Source organism: Aedes albopictus, chromosome 1, assembly GCF_035046485.1.
Source record: "Aedes albopictus strain Foshan chromosome 1, AalbF5, whole genome shotgun sequence".
NCBI classification, from domain to species: domain Eukaryota; kingdom Metazoa; phylum Arthropoda; class Insecta; order Diptera; family Culicidae; genus Aedes; species Aedes albopictus.
The window spans coordinates 43,239,641-43,246,729 of NC_085136.1; positions in this window are offsets into that span (position 1 = coordinate 43,239,641).

The window sequence follows — 7,089 nt, forward strand, 5'->3', positions numbered from 1 at the left end:
GATTCTCTAGATACTGTTATAGCGTGTTTGTTGTAAATTTGTTAATAAGTGAAGCCTCCAGTAATTCAAAATTTAATGTAGCGAAGATCCTGAGTGGATAGCATTCATTGATAATGATAGTGATTATTTTAATATGGCTTAGACACATTCCAGCGTAACGGGACACCGCGAGGAACTAACTTTCGTGATCAAATGACGTCTGCAATCGAATGCAATGTTCATGATCATATGGTTTAACAGGTTTTATAACAAGCTTATTAGATGTACTTCCTGATGCAATACTTGTTCTATGGGGTTTTGGTTCCAATTTACTTTATATAACATGTTACATTTCGTAACGGGACACCATCGCAGAAATCTTCTTTTTAAAAATTTCAAACTGAAATGCGTATATTAGCTCTGTTATGAGGTTTTGAATAATAGAGTCTTCTAGACATTTCTTCTTTGGATTGATGTGAACAAGATTGCCGAAGTGAGTTTTACTGAGAAATGTATAGTTTCGGAAATATTTTTGATTTAATTTTGGAAGCGCAGCGTTACGCTCGCGTTAAAACAGTGTTTTGCTAATGGTGTCCCGTTACGGCTAAAGACATCTAGTTGTAGATCAAATGTTTTGCTAGATAAAATGTTGGTGTCTTCGGCAATGTTTTACAGACAGATGGTAGCTGTCCGACAGGACACAAATAGGCCTTGAAACCCGCTCTTGCCCTATGGTGGCCATCGGAATGGGCCCTGGGGAACCTGTTTCGAGGTTTATTAAACCTTCACGTACCCGATTCCCGACAACCCATTTTCAAAATGCTGGCATTTCGTCAATTTTCATTCGATGTTTTTGAAGTCGCCCTCAATTGATCATAAATTGGTGCGAGTTTATTATACTCAAGTGGCCGTTAAATATTCGGAACCATTCCGGCGATATTCCGGATTGTGCAGGGGTCAGGGGGTTGTCAAAATAGCTAAAAGTGATTATTTCGAGTGTTGTTGTGTTTGAACCATCGATTTTCAGCGAAATTTTTGTTGCGAACAGTGAAACACAGCTGCTGTAACCAGATTGGAATAAGTTGGCCCATCCGAATCCCCGTGACAGGTTCCGCGGGGCCTCATTGGGGACACTTCTGGTTTTCAACCTAAACATGCCGTGCGACATATCAATCTTCATGATTTCGAATGACTGAGTCAGAAACGATAGACTGAAGTATGTATCAACTAATTTGGCCACCCCGGAACATATAGCACAGGTTTCACAGGGATGTCATCGGGGACATTTCTAGTTGGCAACCAAAACATTCTGAGCGACGTGTCAATCTTCATGATTTCGAAAGAATGGGATAGAAAAAAAATACTTAAGTATGTATCAACTAATATGGCCGCTCCGTAACACCTGGAGCAGGTCCCGCGGGAGCTTCTAAAACACAATAACTCCCACGAAATAATCACTTTTAGCCATTTGGCAAAACAGATTCCTTCCCCACTCCCTGACCACAGTACAACCCGGAATATCTCCCAAATGGTTCCGCACTGGAGTGTAATAAATAAGCACCAAGTTATGATCGATCGAGAGCGACTTAAAAAAAATCGGATGAAAATTGACGAAATGCCAGTATATTGAAAATGAGTTATCGGGGGTCGGGTACGTGAAGTTTAATTGTATCTCCAAAACTATGGTTGTGCGACGTTACAAGGATGTTTTCGATCACCTGGCAATCATTCGACTCATTTGTCTATAACTCAGTTCAGAAACATAATATTGAAATGAGATGCTCGGCAAACTTGTAGATAAGTGTTTTTCCTACAATTATCACCAAGGACGCCATATCCTAAATCTCATATATGCGGCGTGAGAGCGCTAGTACCACCTACTCATACTAAACGATCGAAAAATCCGATCGTTTAGTATGAGTAGGTGGTACTAACACTTTTACGCCGTAAATATAAGAGTTAGAATATGGCGTCCTTGGTAATAATTGTTGGAAAAACAATAATCTACAAGTTTGTCGAACATCACATTTTAATATTAGGCTTCTGAACTGGGTTATAGACAAATAAGTCAAATGGTTGCCAAATGATCGAAAACATCCTTGGCGACGTATCTATCTTCGCGGCTTTTCCACATTCTACATTATAATGATCGGAAGAAGATTTAATGATATCTATAGTACATTCTTCCAACAGACTTTTCAAGCATATGTCGCATGTTGCTTTAATCCTTTATTTGAAGGCTCATGCGCCTTGGGGATAAAGCAACCAATTTTATTTGAAATAAGTTTTACATTTTAAAGGGGATTTTTCTTTTATACTATGTTAGTTTTGAAGAACCATTAAACTTGCGGCTTGGTCGAGGTTAGAGAAAATAATGTTTTATTTTGGAAGCGATGGGTTTAGGGGGCTTTCCGTTGATATTTAGCTAACGACAACCAGTAACAATACAAACAAACTGATTTCGAGAAGAAAAAAAGGTTGACAACCAAAACGACAAGAGGAAGGTCGCTAGACTTTTAATCAATGGTTACTAATTTATGTAGTCACAAAAAGTAATGCAATGCCATTTTCATGATGCATTTTACATTTTTTTATTTTCAATAAGAATATAAGCTTCAAAATATGTTTGTCGTCATAAAAGCAAATTATACGGTGATTAATGGGGTAAAAAAGGAATGCCAACCACCATTTCGGGATTTTCATGTTTTGAACGTTGTGTGATTCTATAAGCCTTTTTATACATCATAGTGGTAATTCATAGGACATGTTGAAAAGGTTATAGCATTCAAAGAGTATGCTGTCACAACAAAACTTAATAAAATATCACTTGTTATACTGATCCATCAGAATACCTGCCATTTCTTTACGCAGTTTTCGTAGAGCTGAGAAGCGGGCTTTGTTCCAGTAGGGCCGTTACACCAAGAAGGATAATGTAAATATATACCACCCACAATATCATTTCATCATGGTTACAGTTTTTTGGTTAAATATTTGATCAAACCAAACTTATTTATCCACTTATGAATGTCTTTAAAATTTTCGTAACGGGACACCATGTCTACGTACCCATTGTAACGCCTAAGATAAAGCGTCGATCAAGGTAACCCATATGTTGGAAGAAGGGTCTCCACGAGTACTAAGAGAATCCTGAAAATCATTTTTCTGAAGTTCATAATAAATTAGTTAATACAACAAATGTGCTATTTTCGTAACGGGACACCATTAAATTGCGGCTATTGCAAAAAGTGCTTAAAACATATCTAAACCCATTTTTATGAAAAGTTGCCTTTGGGTGTATAAAATATACATTATTATACTACATTTACAAAAAATAGGTATAATGTTTTTGAACTTTCATATGCAAGCAAGCATATTTGAAACTCATCAATAAAAAATTTCATTTTTCTTACATAAAATGCTATTACTTCACTATTTAAATAAGTTACCAGTCAAATTTTAAGTAAAACAAATGGTTTTCCTAAGATTGAATCTACCCTTTTTTATATGCTGGAAAGCTTGGGGCAAAACAATCACTTTGAAATTTCCCACCCTTGGCGTAGAAGTGCGTGGAATGTGTCCTTAACAAACAATACTATTCAAATATTTCAAATCGGATTCGTCAATAAAATTATTGTTCATAAAATAATTAACCATGCGAATAATAACATGATATAAGAGCTCTCGTGTTTCAATCAATGCTGTCATACTATCTACCAAATCTTACAAAGAGGATTGAAGAAGTTATATAGATATTGGTTATATGAACTACTACTATTTACTATACATCTTCAAATGGATAGTGTAACTACAGAAAGCTACAGAAGAGTTAGCGGTATTTGTATTACAGTTTCTTACCGATTTTGGCAACACCCGTTTTTGGCAACACCCGTTTTTGGCAACAATTTCTTACCGATTTTGGCAACACCCGATTTTGGCAACATTTTTTTACCGATTTTGGCAACAAAAAATTTTGACCAAAAAGTTTTATCGAAAAATCGTTTGTATTTGTAAATGTAGTGTTATTTTAGCCGTAATTTTTGAACGTCGCCTACAGGGATCGTTTTATAGCTTGTGAATAGTCCATATTTATAATATAAGCCAAATTGACGCATAAAAGTTGAAAATAATCCACATTTTTTTTTTTACCGATTTTGGCAACACCCCAATTTGGCAACATAAAATTCATCTCGTGTTGCCAAAATCGGTAAGAAACTGTATTGAAGTGACATACCCAATGAGTGCCCCAGAAATAAAAATCCAATAATTTGATTCAACTAGGAGTTCGTTCATAATTCACATATACTTCATGAGGAGAGGCAAAGTTGTAACTTCATGCCATTTTGGTTTTGCATGGACAAAATTTTATGATGGTTCGGTCTATATGTTTATGAACGGACTCTAATATATGGATTTGTAGCATAGCTGAGCCTTTCCGTCATAAGACTGACGAAAACTAATAGTTTGTAATGAAATTGTCCGCGTGGATTTGTAGTACTGAATCAATTGCTCGACATGGCCCTATGTCTCACATACGATTATGCTAATGACTCATTAAAAGATTAAAATCTGATACTCATCTCATGTTTGTCTTCAAAACCTTGTCATATTTAGAAAATGTATGCTTTTAAGGTTTAGCTCTTAAGCTATCTTAAGGCTCAAGCATCCGTCATCATTTTTTGGAAATAGAAAAGCAGTTTTTTCGCTGTAAATCAAAACAATGACCACGAAAATATATTCACTGTACTCTATTCTTCATATGGAATACAGTGAATCCATTTTCGTTGCAAAAATGATTTATTTGAACGAAAAAACTGCTTTCAAATGTTTGCTGAGGACGATGATTTCAATGACGAATGGTTCAACGTTAATAATTTTACTATTTACTGACTAGATAGCCAAAGTTAGAATTCACAGAGAATGAGATCATTTATAGTACTACAGCACCATAGGAGATCACTCACACTGCGTTTTCATAGAACGGCATTTTGTTCTACTAATAACAAACAGATGCTACTGTCGGATTTCATAAGCCTCGGAGATTATCACCGCCTTCAATGGTATTCCCATATACTATTCCACATTATTGTCCCATCAAGGGTCTGACTGGGCTCATAACCCCCCTCAGTGGTAATATTCTCACCAGCTTGGAATTATATTTTCCCGGTACATAAGTGATTTCGACAACATACCGTTCCACTATGCCGTAGTATAATTGGAATCACTATATCAGAATTATCTGATTTTAAAATTTACCATTGAATCTACATTCGGTTCAACCAATCAACACTGCAAAGCACAATGGTCATATGACGAAAATCAATGCTTCCTGGAAGATATAAACCAAGCCCAGGGAGATATATGGGAGCTGATTTTTTAAGGAAATATATTTTTTTCCTTCAGTTTTTAATCAAAATGTGTGGTCTTTACAGCTGTAATCATCATATTGTATTAGGATCTACTAGTAAAAAATAAATTTACGCAGATTTAGATCGCAACACGCTCATTACCGCACAATGGCCAAAACTCCGGACAGGCCAAAAATGAAGCTTCTACCCTATTCCTATTAACTCAGCTCGATGAACTGAGCAAATGCCTGTGTGTTTTTGCATGCGTCTAGGAGTTCTAAAAATCTTCTAAAGTCGCTTTGTGATTCGAGTGTACGCCTACACAGCATAAACACTCCTAGTTCACAAATCTACTTTAAACGAGCCCTTCGACTCCTTCAATTCATTATTCTACATCCTGCTAAGCCTTTCTGCTCCTTGTCACAATTGCCTAGACTTTCGATTCACCGACGACCTAAACCCGGTGCCACGTTATGGACGACTAAGCCATGTTCCCGACGGTAGACGCCACTTCCTCTGTAGCTCGGACAGTATTCTCGTAACTGTCCGTAATTGTCGTAATGATAACTTCCAACGAACTCATTCGTTTTAGATGACAGACGACGGAAGATGATCTGGGATAGCACTTTGTAGGCAGCATTCAAAATAGTGATCGCCTTGAAGTTCTCACATTCCTAATGGTCGCCTTACAGATTACCCCTTCCTACCACTCCTCCGGTAGCTGTTCGGTTTCCCAGATCTGGACTATCAGCCGGTGCAGACAGGTGGCCAACTTTTGTGGGCCGATCTTGATGAGCTCAGCTGCGATACCACCCTTAAGCTGCTTGTTGATTTTGAGCTGGTGAATGGCATCCTTAACTTCCCTTAGCGTGAGAGTTGGTTCATTTCCGTCCTCTGTTGCACTGGCGTCGTCGTTTCCTCCGTTGCCGTGGTCTTCCGTGCCTACGTTCTCCACGCCATCCAGGTGATGATCAAAGTGCTGCATCCACGTTTCGATCACCTCACGTCCGTCCGTCAAGAGGCCTCCGTCCTTATCCCTGCATATTTCGGCTCGCGGCACGAAGCCGTTGCGGGATGCGTTGAGCTTCTGATAGAACTACCGTGTTTCTTGGGAACGGCACAGCAGTTCTATTTTTTCACACTCCGCTTCTTCCAGGCGGCGCTTTTTTCCCGAAAGAGGCGGGTCTGCTGTTTCCATTTCTGCTTGTAACGTTCCACGTTCTGTCGAGTCCCTTGCTGCAGCATTACCGCCCTCGCTGCGTTCTTCTTCTCCAAAACCGTCCTGCACTCTTCGTCGAAGCATTCGTTCCGACGATTCCGTTCCACGTACCCGATGGTGCTCTCGGCTGCGTCGTTGATGGCTGCTTTCACTGAAAGTACCTTCTTTGCTGTCTTGTTTACCTATCAAGTATCCAACAGAAGGGCAGAATTGCTTCTACTAGTTCAGACAATGTTATACTTCAGTGATGTATTTCTTCTTGTGGATGTAGAAATCTCATCCCAGGGATGGAAACATTCACTTGTAAAGAGTTGCTACTATTTCAGTTCAAAAGCATACTATCAGAAAATCTTATAGCGGCTGGTAATTACTGGCAGTTGATCATTGCTCAAGTAATATTGTGATGGTCAATTAGTCTTGTAGAGGTTCTTAGAATCGTAATAAAACCTAATAATTCCGGTTTTAGTAAGATTTTAAGAACTTTTGACAGTCTATTTATCTAAAAATGTTAAGGCCGGACGGGACGGTGATTGAATCGTCCTCCAT